The following is a 15,590-nucleotide window of genomic DNA, read 5'->3' on the forward strand; positions in this document are numbered from 1 at the left end:
AATGGTGAGGCAAATCTTCACCTTGGTGACAGTCTTTGTCTCACTCTTCATCCCCGCAGAAAAATGTAATTCGGGACTCAGCCAGCAATGCTAGCTTTCTACCTGGACATTGGTGCCATCGCAGATATATGGTGGTGAGAGTGCCAGGGTCAGCCCAGCGAAGACCCTACATGGTAGGAGCCTGCCACAAAGCAGCAGGGACCAGCTTGTGAGGCTCAAGTGCAGCTGTCCGCCAGGCTGAGGAGGCGGTGCGAAGGCCAGGTTTATACCAATGCCACTTATCTTTCAAGGAGGTGCCAAACTGCGTGTGTTGCCGACGACTCGGGCTCACCAAGGAAGCAGTGCAACACCTGTGCCATGGTGCACACCTGGCACTGCAAGGCTTAAGGGCAAGTCACCCACTCTCTGTGGCCATCAAGTTGACGGTGGTCCTAAACCTCTATGCCTCGGACTCATTCCAGGGCTCGAGCAGGATCTCTTGATCGTCCACCCACATACACTTTAACCAGAACCAGCCCACCAGGATTCCCAGGCTGCAGGATTTGCTGCCATCGCTGGCATGCCCCAGCTGCAGGGGATTATTGATGGCACGCATGTCGCCCTGAGAGCACTGGCTTGATAGGGGGTGCCCTTCATTAAGAGGAAGGCTTCCGCTCCTTGAACGTTCGGTTAGTGTACGATCACCAGCTGCACGTCTATACATGATACCCAGGCAGCATGCATGACGCTTGCATCCTGACGCACCCTTGAGATTCCTGGCACTTTTGAGGTGCTCCCTCAGGTGAGGGGTTGTTAGGTGGGTGACAAGGCCTATTTGCTAAGGTCATGGCTGATGGCCCCTTTGTGGAGGGCCAAGACTGAGGTGGACAGATATTACTTTTTCTAAATAAATTTAGTGTACCCAATTCATTGTTTTCCAATTAAGGGGCAATTTAGCATGGCCAATCTACCTACCATGCACATCTTTGGGTTGTGGGGGTGAAGCCCATGCAAACACGGGGAGAATGTGCAAACTCCACACAGTCAGTGACCCAGAGCTGGGATCGAATCTGGGACCTTGGCGCCGTGAGGCAGCAATGCTAACCACCATGCCACCGTGCTGCTTCTGTGGACAGATATTATAACAATGCTCACTCAGTAATCAGGAGCGCCATTGATCACCTCCCGATATTCGAAATAGGAGGCCAAAACAACAGCAGCTCCGCCACGATCCGCCCTCCACCAAAACCACTCTTTAGCACTTCACTCCAACTTTCCCTTTCACCATATCTTCCGATGAGCCTTTCACCCTACTCTCCAACCACCATGTCCCCCTTCCCCCTTCCGAGGGTCGTCTCAGCATTACAACAGGGTGTTTGGCCTGGGTTGGCAGCATCAGCGTGTTTGTCTGCAGAACGGAGGATTATGATGACTCGCTATGAGATGCTCTCTGGTGCTCCTCATTGCGTAACAAAGTCTGACTCCCGTCTTTTAGATAACATACCTGATAGAAATTGGGTTTCTAGTTAGCTATAGATTATATAGGTAAAGGGTTTAATTGAGAACTCATGAAGAGTAATTAACGTACCCAATTCATTTTTTTCCACTAAAGGGGCAATTTAGTGTGGCCAATCCACTACCCTGCACATCTTTGGGTTGTGGGGGCGAAACCCACACAAACACGGGGAGAATGTGCAAACTCCACACGGATGAAGAGTAATTAACTAAATCATATTAACCATGAGAGTGAGGAAAGCCGAATAGCTGGGAACATTTTGCAAGTTGCTTGAGACTTCCTTAAGATTGTAAGAACAGTAACGTCAAATAGCTAAAAGGCCATTGTGTGAAAGAACGGGCAGTTCCGTTTCTATGGTAACAACCAGTCTAGGATGATAAGTCCTAGCGAAGAATGTGTTTTTCTCAAGCGATGGTATGGGAAAGTTTGTACCAATATATTTAAATACATATCTCTCTTAAATTGACGGACAGACAGTTTGGCCGAATTGAGTGAATTATAAATTAGTTAAAGCCAATCACAGCTGTAAAGAAGGCAAGACCTTAAGATAATAATCTCCTGAAGAATCACTTGGTGGGATGGAAAAATCCATCCCGGAATCAATCTATCTCTTTCTGAAACCTATTTTCTTTGCTTGCTTTTGCTAAATCACCATCTTTTTTTGTTTAAATCACTCAGTCATTTTATACTGTGTATTATGATTTGAAGAATTACCACGATTTGTAATTGAATGAAAACTCAACCACTGTATTCGCTAAAGACAATCAATCTGATCTAATTTTGTATTGACAAATAAAGTTTACCAGTGACACAAGCTGACAAATAAAGTTCAACTGAACTTTGCCAAAAAGCACAGACTTGACTTCTGTTATTTGGGAACTAAGGAGGGGTAACGGATATCCAGGGTTCCGAATAGAGACAGAGATCCATCTTTCTGATCTTTTGTTCACGCTGATGATCGCTGCTGTTGCATGGGGTCTCCTTTTCATGGAGCCCAACATCTTGGAGGAGAGTGTGGGATGGTGAATGGTTTGGGCAGATTAATTGGGGATGCTATCACCTTAGGCAGTCTCACTTGTGGGACGTCCGCGTGTCCAAAACATCCTGAGCAACCAGCACATCCTTACAACCAGTGGGACAGAGGTTAGAGGCTGATCGGACTACTGGTGCAAAAGTGTTTTCATGGTGCAAGTTTACAAATTGTGTCCCCTTCCCCCGACTATGTTTCATCTACTACATCCATGCTAACCTGCCTAACGTCTATCTTTCTTATCTTTTGTGCTCTCATGCTCCTTCTTGGTGTTGCCCCAGATATCAGTTCAGGATTAGAGGCTGTCTGCTGCTTGTCCCACCCTTTTCCCTGTGATGCCTTTGACAGGCGTCCTCTGGAGGGCCTGGATGGACATGTCATCCTGTTTTGCCTGCTGGCGGGGGGAGGGGTTCAGATGGAGTGACATGTTCCTATGTGGCGCCGGGATGGACTCCATCACTTCCTTCTCCCTCGGGGTGCTTGCTGGTCTCCGGGCTACTCCATAGAACTGAGGTGAGCTCCAGAGCCCTCACCGCCACCTGGCTCTGCCAGTCCTGGAGGCCCACCGTTGCCTGAACCATGGTGTCAATGCCCTCAGCCATGAAGCTGTGTGACTGGGATATGTCCCTAGTGAATGAGCCATGTTCCTCATTGCCTCGGTCATGTAGCACTGACTGGCTAAGGTCAGTCCGTGCCCGGCCAATGCTCTTGATCACCCTTTCTGCATAGGCCAAACTCTGAGCGCTGCAGCAATGTCCATCTGCGCCTGGGATGTCCCATAGACAGCCCAATGTGCCCCAAAACTTCGATGTTCTGACACATGTATCTGACTTCTTGCCCGAGACCTTCAGCCATGTATGCCACCCTTTTCAGTGTTTACCTGTGTGCCATGCGTTTTCAGCAACATCTTCTCTGTCTACGATGATTAGACTCCTCCCGCTGTTCTTGCAGGCGCTGGAATGTTGCTGACGCCCCTCCTGTAGATTCTGGCTCTGAATCTCTTGGTGAGGCTACCAGCACTCATTGCCTCTGTTACTTCCTTCCGGGCCTTTTTCATTATACCTGGCTGTCTCTGCTCCACCCTGGGGAAGAGGGCATCTCTCCTCTCCTCAACAGCATTCAGCATCCTGTCCGTGTCAGCATCCAGAGCCTGGGAGAAGGTCTTTTAGCTACCATCCTGTTGGTTGCTTTGAGTGTGGGCTGTGTGGAGCACTTAAAAGTTGTTCCAGCTTGTCCAATAATTTTTATTGGAATTTTTTACAGAAAATATAACAAAAAGTATAGCAAAAAGCAGTAATATGCAACTAACAGCCCCATAACACCCACAATTCCCCCCATACCGTAACATCACATGTATCACATTCCCCCACCCCCCCCCAAACAAGAGAACTTAACCATTAATTAAAATGAGATAAATCAAATTTAAATAAAATAAGCCAACATAATCAACATCCCCCCCACCCCCCCGGGTTGCTGCTGCTACTGTCCCAGTACCCTATCGTTGAGCCAGAAAGTCGAGGAAAGGTTGCCACCGTTTAAAGAACCCTTGCACCGATCCTCTCAGGGCGAATTTAACCTTCTCAAGCTTAATGAAGCCCGCTATGTCATTGATCCAGGTCTCCACGCTTGGGGGCCTCGCGTCCTACCACTGTAGCAAAATCCTTCGCCGGGCTACTAGGGACGCAAAGGCCAGCACACCGGCCTCTTTCGCCTCCTGCACTCCCGGCTCTACCCCAACCCCAAAGATCGCGAGTCCCCATCCTGGCTTGACCCTGGATCCCACCACCCTTGACACCGTCCTCGCCACCCCCTTCCAGAACTCCTCCAATGCCGGGCATGCCCAGAACATATGGGCATGGTTCGCTGGACTCCCCGAGCACCTGGCACACCTATCTTCACCCCCAAAGAACCTACTCATCCTCGTCCCAGTCATGTGGGCCCTATGCAGCACCTTGAATTGGATGAGGCTAAGCCGCGCACACGAGGAGGAAGAATTTACCCTCTCCAGGGCATCAGCCCATGTCCCGTCTTCGATCTGTTCCCCCAGTTCCCCCTCCCACTTCGTTTTCAGCTCCTCTACTGACGCCTCTTCCTTCTCCTGCATAACCTTGTAGATATCGGATATCTTCCCCTCCCCGACCCAGACCCCCGAGAGCACTGTTGCACGTTTTGCTATGGGCGTAAAACGCGTTTATTGGGGTGTATTAACTTCCAAGTGCTTAACACCACTAGGCTCTGTCTTATGTATTTATTCAGCTTAGGAGTCGCCAGTTGCCGCATAGACAACGTCACGAGTATTCCAAGGTCAAGTTCAAAGTAATAAAGACGATACACCGATTAGTAAGGTCCAAACGATAATATTTATTATACAGTAATAATAAATATTCATGCACACACTAAGAGACTAAGCTATGACTAAACTAAAGTAATCAGAATACTTATCTAACAGGAACAGTCAAGGTCAGGGAGCGAGGCCTTCGTCCTGGTCTTGGGCTGCAACCTTCAGCAAGCGTTCTGGTCACTGGGGGTTCTAGCGGGCTTAGTTCGCGTAGCGAGCGTCGTACTGGCACTTACGGTTCGGCGGCTGGTGCTCGACGGCTGGAGTCAGATTGGATCTTCAAGTTCTTGGTCAGAGCCGGAGCACGGAAAAGCAGACCGGACAACACGAGGTCCCTGTCTTTTATAGGGATCCCATTGTCCTTCCCTCTTCTTGGGCGGGCTTTACCTATTGGGTCAATTCCTCATCGATACTGTTTTAATTCCCCAATGCGAGGGGGTCTCCGTGATGGGGGGGGGCGTTTCTTATGCCCTTTTGTTTGGAGGTTTCTGGTGCCTCGATGTCTGGGCCTTGATTCAAATGTGTCCATTCAGAATCAAATGTATCTATTGTGTGGGTGTTCAGGTCTGATTGCCTCATTAGCATGCAAAGCGTTTTGCCATTTGCACCTAGCTAAGGTCTTCTCACCTGAGCCCAAACTGGTTTCTGCTGCTTGCAGAATGCAAAATGCTCTCTTTGCAGACTGCTGGTCTGGCTAAACTGTCTGTTTCCCAGCAGTCTTAGCGCTTGGCTTATTTTGTAGCTCAGCGTCCATTTTAGGTGGCTACATTCCCTCCTTGTGATCCTCACAATCAAAATATTGTGAAGGATCACAATGTACGTCGCCTTGAGTGCATCTGGGTTGCCTTCTTTGTGTCCCCTGACCTCTTGCCAGTTCCTGGGCTACTCTATCTTAAACTATGGGAAGAAAAAATTTTTACCTTACAGTTCTACTTGGCGCTATGTCAAAGGGGACATGCATTACCATAAACTGGGAACCTCTACCTATCACAATTATCCTTAACTTAACTTAAACATTTCCTCACACTCTAAAACCTTAACCATTCACACCACAACATCACACTTCCTAACTCGGCAGTCGAGTATAGGACAATACAATACAGGGTCGAATTTTTATTCATTACACAGTTCTTTATTCATCATGGGGCAGAGGGGATTGATGAAATCGGAAAATCGGAGATCGAACTCCATAGACGGAAGGGCAAGAACGGGAGGCTCTCCTCTTCCACTTCCTCAACTTGAGGGTCTGTACAAGGATAACGAGGATCGCAATCACCAGTAGTGATTCGATTACGTATGACATGGAGTACCATGTCATAAATTTAGTGCACCAGGTCTGAACCTCACTGATCAGAGCTGAGCACTGGGGAGTGGTTGTAAGGGAAACATTTACGGTGGGGGTTGTGGGGGAAACGTGTCTTGCTTCCACACAAACAAATATAACAGTTAACAACAATAGGTGAGCTTCCATCATCTTCAACTTGGTTTTCCTTCTTTCTTCCTCCTGTATGGACAATCCTTGCTTCGATCCCTGTCTCGTCCTTTGAAAGCTATGGGATCAAGCACAGTATCTGTCAATACACAGTTTAAGATCTTTACCTGTTAGTGCATCTGTCTTTTATATTCCAAATGACCCTTTAAAAATGACTGGCCAAGTCACACCCTGTGACTCCCGTCATTTTTTTTTTCAAAAGCGAATTTGAAGACCAGAATACACCTAACAATCCTTCTCCTGCGAGCCGTCTCGCAGGCTTTGCTAGTTTACCATCCGAATGTTCCTGGATGTAAATAGCATGTGGGATGGCGGCCGAAGGGCTGCCTAACGAAAAATGAAAACAAAATTTTGAAAGAAACGTCCGAATGAGTTGCGTATGGGCCGCTACGGGAACGAGTTGGATGGGATCCCCGGGTAGGGCGTGCTGTGCCATACCCGAGCTTGGCTGACCAAAGTGGGTTCTCAGACAGGGCGGGTCCTCAGTGCCGTTTGTCCACTGCCTGAGTAACCTGGATTAAAACGGGTACGAATGTGTTAACCGTGACTTGCAGCCTCTATTCACCGAATAGAGGGGCACCTAAAAACAAGGGAGCCAGGATGCTCCGTCTGAAAATTGAGCAGGGCTTCAGACAATTTAGCTGATAAGGTGAGCTGCTCACCATGGCAGTTCTCAGAGGTTTCGGCAGAGAAACTAAAGTGCGTGTAAGGTGGTTACAAGCCTTACAACTTTGAAAAGATCTCCAATCAAACTGGTGTTTTGGAACCGAAGTTCTCAAAGGTATCTGCGGACAAGCTAACGTGTATGTGAGGTGGTCACAATCTTTTCAGCTGAAAAGAAGATGTCCATCCTCCAGCTGAACCATTTACATTCCTGAAACAAAACAAACATAAAACGAAGACAAACATACGTGCAGGTTCCATCAGAAAGGACATCGCTTCCCTCAAACGATTCCTATTTTACATCATATGGACACCTCACTTTTCCTCTGTCTCTGTGAACAGGGTCACAAAGGGGTTGCCGTATCGGGATTCAGACACCGTGTCGTCCTGCTCTCCCGGATCCCACACCCTTGTGTGGATCAGGCATGATATTTTCGAATTGTGTGACCGGGGGTCACTTTCATCATTGCGGACAAGTCTGTATGAATTGTCCCTGTGCCATAGTGTTGTGTCAAGTGTGTTGTCGGGGTAGTCGGGGTCGGGTGGTGGGTCTGGGTTTTTAAGGTAAGTGACTTCCATGGGGTCACTGGAGTCGGGGTCGTAGTTGGTGCAGTGTGGGCTGTATGGCTGTGTGCTGTCGCTGTCCTCAGAGTCAGTGTCTGTCCTGCTGTCTCTGCTGTGGCAGCTTGTGGGCGTTTCGGGGCGTGGTCTGTCGTGGTCTGTGGGCGGAGTCGTGGGCGAGTCCGTTGATGAACTGGTCTGTGAGGGGGATGGTGGAAAAGTGTCTCTAGTGGGCGGGGTGAAGTGTTCTGCTGCGTCTAGCAGGACATGGTGAGCATGGTTGGCCTGTGTTCCATATGCCTTTAACTGGTTGATATGGAACCACGCGGTCTTCCCATTAGGATATTTTACCCTGTAAACTGAGGGGCTAATTTTATCCGAAATTGAGTAAGGGCCGGAATATTTTGGAGCCAAAAAACTGCTGGGGTTGTAAACAGATAACATTACCTGTTGCCCAACCTGGAATTCTGTGGGGTGTACGGTCTTATTAAAACAAGCTGTGCGTTGTTGACGGCGTTTGCCTAGCTGAACTGCGGCTGCAATCTGTGCAGACCTCACAGTCTCAACCAAGTCTTTAACCGTCTTTTCGTGTGTGAGGGCCGTCACCTCGGGGCTGGTCATGTCCAGTCCTAAAAGGAATTCTGTCCCTTTCATAGGGCGTCCGGTCATGAGTGTGTGTGGTGTGTAGCCTGTGGAAGTGGAAACAGTGTTCCTTATGAACATGAGTGCAAATGGGAGCACTGAATCCCATGTGGAGTTATTCTCCTGAACCATTTTTCTAAGGGTAGTTTTTAGAGTTCGATTCATGCGCTCCACAATCCCGCTGGACTGTGGATGATACGCAATATGAAAATTTTGTTTTATTCCAAATATTGTCAGGACGTTCTTCATGACCCGTCCTGTAAAGTGAGATCCCTGGTCCGAATCAATACTTCGGGGTAAACCCCATCTCGTGAAGATGTGGTGGGTCAGGATCTTTGCAGCTGTTTTGGCTGTATTTGTTCTAGAGGGGAATGCCTCTACCCATTTGGTGAAGGTGTCGATGACCACCAGAACGTATTTATAGCCATTCCTACAAGGGGGCAATGGTCCTATGAAATCGATCTGGAGGTTTGTCCAGGGGCCGTTTACTGGGCGAGTATGCCGAAGTTGTGCCTTCTTAGAATACCTCTCCGGGTTATTCTGTGCACAAATAAGGCAATTCTCTATGTAATGCGTGACATCAGTCCTGAGATTAGGCCACCAACAGAGTTGCCTGAGGTGCCTCGTTGTTGCATCAATTCCCTGATGCCCGTGGTTATCATGGAATAAAGCAATCATTGCATTCCTGTCCTGCTACGGGACCACATAAAGTTGTTCCTTAATGATCACACCCTCATGTGTGGTCAGTGCGTGTTTAAATCTCTCGTACTCTGGCACAAAGTTGCCTTTAAAAACCTCCCTGAGGTCCTTATCCTGCTTCTGTGCTGCCACAAGATCTTTAATATCTGTCTGTGAGATTTGGACTGCGCTCACAGGGGCGCTAGCTGGTGCGCTAGCTGGGGGGGTCCATAAGTGTCCTCGCCTGGAACCTGCCTTAGCCAGTGCGTCGGCTTTTACATTCCCAGGGGGGGATGACCTATGGTGACTTCTTACTTTTATTATTCCGAAGGTCCTGTCCTTCGCTTTTTCTAAAATATGCTGGAGTAGAGGGGCTGATGGAAGGGGTTTCCCGTCTGCGGAGACAAAACCTCGTGTCCTCCACAGGGGCAGAAAATCTGTTAAGCTATTACAGACATATAAGCTGTCTGAATATATGTCTGCTGGGCTGGGGAAAGAAGCGGGGTGGTCCACTATATACGCTATGGCCGCGAGCTCTGCTGCCTGCGCGCCTAAGTGACCTGGTAGTTTTAGAGCGATTTCTTCGAGAGCGCGCCCCTGCGCGTCCTCTACATAGATGCCGCATCCTGTGATACGCTCACCATTTAAAACTGTGGAGGAACCGTCTACATAAATCCTCAGTGGTCCACACGTGTCTGTGGGTTGGGGGCTTTGTTTTGGGTTCCCTATCTTCCTGGGGGGTGTCTTTGCTATAAAGGGTCCTGTGTTATGCAGGGGAGCTACAATTTCACAGTCATGGGGCTGTCCGGGGTATTGGAGGTTGTCTGCTAAATATGTGTGTGTGCGGGTCCGTTTTACTGTAATGTCCCGTCCTTGTAAGAGTAGTGTCCATCTAGCTGCCCTAATCTGGCTAACTGAACCGTCCTTCAGTCGACCGTCTAGGAGTAGCTGTGTGGGTGTGTGTTCGGTCAGAATAGTAATGGGGTTGAGTCCGGTAATGTATGAGAAGTATTGTACTGCCCAGAAGACAGCAAGGAGGTGCCTCTCACAGGCAGAGAATCCTTGTTCTACTGGGTCTAACAGTCGGGAGGCATAAGCCACTGGTCTTAGCTGCTCGTGCCGTTCCTGAAGCAACACGGCCGAGAGGGTCAGATTGGTGCTCGCTACCTCTATTGCGTAGGGTGAAAGTTGGTCTGGGACTAGCAGCGCGGGTGCTGCGCTAAGGGCTCGTTTTAACTCCTCCACAGCCTCTGTATGCTGCGGAAGCCATTCCCAGGGGGCTCCTTTCTTAAGGAGGTCTGAGAGTGGGGCGGCTTTTGTCGCGAATCCGTCGATGTGGTTCCGACAATAGCCAACCAGTCCTAAAAACGACCGGAGGGCCGAAACATTTTGGGGAAGGGGCAATTTGACAATCGAATCAATTCTTTTGAATTCGATCTCGCGTTTGCCGTGTGTGATGACTGTTCCCAAATACATCACTTTATTTTCCAAAATCTGGGCCTTTCTTGGGTTAACTTTACATCCAATTGAAGTCAACAGTTCCAGGAGTTCGGCCAGAAGCGTAATGTGCTCTGCCTTTGTGTCTGTCTGCAGTAGTAGGTCGTCTACATACTGTACCAGACATTCGGGGCGGGAGAATTTCTCTAAACCACTTGCCAACTGTCGGTGGAAAATGGAGGGGGAATTGTGGAATCCTTGTGGAAGGCATGTCCACGTATACTGCTGCGATTTGAAAGTGAAGGCAAATTTGTACTGGCACGCTTTTGCCAATGGTATTGACCAGAATCCGTTACTGATGTCCAATACCGTGAAGTATTTGGAGTTGAGTCCCTGCTTGAGCATGGTCTCGGGACTAGTAGCTACCGTTGGGGCTACTGCGGGGGTGACTTTGTTGAGTTCCCGATAATCGATGGTCAGACGCCATGATCCATCGGGCTTCCTCACTGGCCAAATAGGGGCATTATTGGTCGAGGCTACCGTTCTGAGTACACCTTGCTCCAATAAGCTTCCTATCACCTTTTCTATTTCCACCTCTGCCTCCAGGGGAAATCTATACTGTTTCTGTGGTCGGGGGTCCTGTCCGGTAACGTGAACTGGTCCAGTCATTCTGCCACAGTCATGACGGTGACTGGCAAATGCTGTCCTGTGTTTGTTCAGTAGGGCTTTTATTTGTCTGTCGGTGTGGAGTGTAGTCAGGTCGAATGAGTACTCTCCCACTGCGCTAATCCGATTAGCGTAGTCTCCTACTGTGAGGGTGGCTGGTGCTCTGTCTGATCTAGCCATTCGCCAGACACACTGGTTTACTGGGTCGAACGACAAGCTATGAGCGTTCATAAAATCTATCCCCAGGATGTGTTCTGCTGTCCGGGGAAGATTTACTAAAACTACGGGGTGTTTGGTTGAGATGTTCCCTAGCTGGATCGCTACGGGTGCTGTGATATGTCCCTGCTGCGAGTGTCCGGTGAACCCGCTAAGTGTAATGGTGGATGTGGTCGGCCACGTGTCTGCGTGTGCCGTGGTCGTAGAGTTAATGGTGGTGCGGGAGCCTCCTGTGTCCCACAGTAACTCTATGGGCTTCCCTTTTACTCTCGCTGTGACTACGGGTCTCCCTGATGAGTCCCATAGTGTGTCACAGACCCAAGTGGGGGAGCCCGAACACCGTCAGTTCGTCTCGTCCACATTGGTGGGTCCTGACTGTACTGCTATATTGTGGATGGGTTTTGCCTTACTGCGGTTCAGAGTGCCTGTCTGCTGGCCTCTCTGAGATCGCTGGGGTGCATTGCATTCTTTTGCCCAATGCCCTAACTGTCCACAGTTATAGCATTCCTGTCCTTTCTGTTGTGGGCTGCTCTTCCCTTCATTTACCCATGCGGGTTTCTGATGCTCTCTCACTGCCTGAATATCTGCGGCAGCCTGAGCCTCTTCTGGGGATTGAACCTTACTCTTTCCCTGAATTGATTGCTCCCAAGCGCGGGACAACCTTTTCAGGACCCATTTCTCATTATGGGCCTCTTCTGAGGGGTCATAACTGTTGCAAGCGCTCTGTCCTGCCTCTGTTGCGTGTGAGATAATGGTGCGCGTCCATTTGACCATATTTTCCTGGTTCAAATGCGCTCTATTTAACTCGCCGAAAACTGCATTGAAATGAATCCACAGCCTTCCTGCGAATGCTGTGGGGTGTTCGGATCTTTTCTGCCGGCACTTATTAAGTCCTTCCACGGGGTCACCTCGATTATACCCTATGGCATCTAAAATGGAGGTGTGCATCTCCTCTAGGGTGCCTCCGGCAACGTTCTGTGGGTCGGGGAGGGCTGCTACTACTGACTGGTCTAAGCTCAGCACGGTGAGCTTAACCTGCTCTCTCTCATCCAGGCCGTACATGGTAGCCTGCTGTTTCACTTTAGCGAAGAACTGGTGGGGGTCTGCGGTGGGGAGGAACGGAGTGATCTTCTCACATGCGTCCCTGAGCTGGGTTACAGTTAAGGGGGTGGTGTAGGTTATATCTGGTGCGCCTTCTGTTATAGCTTTTCTCTGCGTGGTTACTGGATTCATGGGTGCGGTTATGATCTGATCTGTGGGGGGTGGGGGTGCCTGCCTTTTCTGTTGCGCTGCTGGCGCACATGTTCCCTGAACATATCGCTGTGCTGTTTCATTTAATTCTTGCCAATCTGGGGCATTTTCTCCATCTAACCCATTTTGCACCGAAAGCAGCGATTGCAGCTCTGCAATCTGTTTCCTGCATTTCGCGTGGTCCACAGTACTTTGCCGTTGCTCTGTGGTTGCAGCATGGAGTGCTCTCAAAGCTGCTTTGAGATCAGAGCATTGCCTCTGCAATGCCTCCACCTGCTTCTCTGATTCCTCTCTTATCAGAACGGCACGTTGCACGTCCTGATAAGCCTTTTCGTACTGGGTCTGGGAACTGCTGAGATGGGCTAGACAAGACTGATGTGCCCTCTTGGCATCATCCACCTCTCTACCTTTCTCTACCAACTTCCCTCTTAGATCCAGATTTTCCTTCTCAATGTCCCTGACATCGACCTTACTCATTCGGTTCCTTTCCTCTAATTCTGCCCGGAGCGTCCTGACGACCTCCTCTGTGCCTCGCAATTGTGCCAAACAGGACACAATCGCCATCGGCTTACGTGCTTTACTGAGGTTCTTTTTGTGAATTTGAGAGAGGTTCTCCCACCAAGTATGTCCTATACTTCCGGGACCTGTCTCCTCATTCAAACAAAACTCTTTCCAAAGGGGCCATCCCTTTCCCTGCAGATATTTGCGGAGTTCCAGCTCCCACGTGGGACACTGACCTACCCTGCTACTGCTGCTGGTCGCTGCGACCACAAACCTTTCTGGATCCATCAGACGTTCCATTGCCTGCATGGCCATTTTCTCTGACTCTCTTTTAGTTAATTTGGAACAGGGGGTTGATGGGGTTGTGTTTCAAGAAACGGGTACGGCTTACACTATGTTCCGTTCACAAAACTACCGAAAGTTTGTCGCAACAAAATGCTTTCAGTTTTACCTTACAGCCCTGTTAGTACGCATGCACTAAACACACTTCCGAATTACGCTTATTAGTTTGAACACCTTGAATACTCGTGATTTTCTTTACTTTCTTACTTTCTCTGTAATTTGGAGTTCTAATTCAAATTTCAGGGTCCTGGACGGTGTGGGGTTTCCACTTACAACCGTGTCCCGTCAGGAAGTCGCCACTAAATGTTGCACGTTTTGCTATGGGCGTAAAACGCGTTTATTGGGGTGTATTAACTTCCAAGTGCTTAACACCACTAGGCTCTGTCTTATGTATTTATTCAGCTCAGGAGTCGCCAGTTGCCGTATAGACAACGTCACGAGTATTCCAAGGTCAAGTTCAAAGTAATAAAGACGATACACCGATTAGTAAGGTCCAAACGATAATATTTATTATACAGTAATAATAAATATTCATGCACACACTAAGAGACTAAGCTATGACTAAACTAAAGTAATCAGAATACTTATCTAACAGGAACAGGCAAGGTCAGGGAGCGAGGCCTTCGTCCTGGTCTTGGGCTGCAACCTTCAGCAAGCGTTCTGGTCACTGGGGGTTCTAGCGGGCTTAGTTCGCGTAGCGAGCGTCGTACTGGCACTTACGGTTCGGCGGCTGGTGCTCGACGGCTGGAGTCAGATTGGATCTTCAAGTTCTTGGTCAGAGCCGGAGCACGGAAAAGCAGACCGGACAACACGAGGTCCCTGTCTTTATAGGGATCCCATTGTCCTTCCCTCTTCTTGGGCGGGCTTTACCTATTGGGTCAATTCCTCATCGATACTGTTTTAATTCCCCAATGCGAGGGGGTCTCCGTGATGGGGGGGGCGTTTCTTATGCCCTTTTGTTTGGAGGTTTCTGGTGCCTCGATGTCTGGGCCTTGATTCAAATGTGTCCATTCAGAATCAAATGTATCTATTGTGTGGGTGTTCAGGTCTGATTGCCTCATTAGCATGCAAAGCGTTTTGCCATTTGCACCTAGCTAAGGTCTTCTCACCTGAGCCCAAACTGGTTTCTGCTGCTTGCAGAATGCAAAATGCTCTCTTTGCAGACTGCTGGTCTGGCTAAACTGTCTGTTTCCCAGCAGTCTTAGCGCTTGGCTTATTTTGTAGCTCAGCGTCCATTTTAGGTGGCTACAGCACCCTGTCACTCACCCCCTTCGCGGGGAGCGCAGGGAATCCCTCCACCTGCCGTCTAGCAAATGCCTTTACCTGCAGATATCTAAACATGTTTCCCGGCGGGAGCCCAAATTTCTCCTCCAACTCCCCCAGGCTCGCAAACCTTCCGTCGATAAACAGGTCCTTCAGCTGTCTAATGCCCGCTCTATACCATCCCTGAAATCCCCCATCCATGTTCCCCGGGACGAACCTATGGTTCCCCCTTAACGGAGCCTCCATCGAGCCCCCCACTTCTCCCCTATGTCGCCTCCACTGCCCCCAAATCTTGAGGGTAGCCGCCACCACCGGACTCGTGGTATACCTCGTGGGAGGGAGCGGCCACGGCGCCGTTACCAGGGCCCCCAGGCTTGTATCCCCACAGGACGCTCTCTCCATCCGTTTCCATGCTGCTCCCTCCCCCTCCATCACCCACTTACGCACCATCGACACGTTGGCCGCCCAGTAGTACCCCGAGAGGTTGGGCAACGCCAGCCCCCCCCCCCCCCCCCCCCCATCCCTGCTCCGCTCCAAGAAGACCCTCTTCACCCTCGGGGTGCCATGCGCCCAAACAAATCCCATGATGCTGCTGGTCACCCTTTTAAAAAAGGCCCTAGGGATAAAGATGGGCAAGCACTGGAAGAGGAACAAGAACCTCGGGAGAACCGTCATTTTGACGGATTGCACTCTGCCCGCGATAGCGGCACCATGTCCCACCTTTTAAATTCCTCCTCCATCTGTTCCACTAGTCTGGTGAAGTTAAGCTTATGAAGAGCCCCCCAACTCCTGGCCACCTGCACCCCCAGGTACCTGAAACTCTTCACTGCCCTCCTGAAGGGGAGCCTCCCAATTCCCTCCTCCTGATCTCCCGGGTGCACTACAAATACCTCGCTCTTTCCTAAGTTCAGCTTATAGCCCGAGAAGCCCCCAAATTCCGCTAACAGTTCCATCACCCCCGGCATTCCCCCCTCTGGGTCCGCCACATATAACAGCAGGTCGTCAGCATACAGCG

The 15,590-nt window shown here is 49.7% G+C and overlaps 1 protein-coding gene across 5 annotated transcripts in view; it reads left to right on the forward strand.

The window, feature by feature from the left end:
- The window catches only part of LOC119971381 (centrosomal protein of 72 kDa-like), a 179,775-nt gene that overhangs the window by 128,651 nt on the left and 35,534 nt on the right, over nucleotides 1-15,590 (forward strand). The gene's annotated exons all lie outside the window — the stretch shown is intronic.

The sequence above is a fragment of the Scyliorhinus canicula genome, chromosome 9, assembly GCF_902713615.1.
Source record: "Scyliorhinus canicula chromosome 9, sScyCan1.1, whole genome shotgun sequence".
NCBI lineage: Eukaryota > Metazoa > Chordata > Chondrichthyes > Carcharhiniformes > Scyliorhinidae > Scyliorhinus > Scyliorhinus canicula.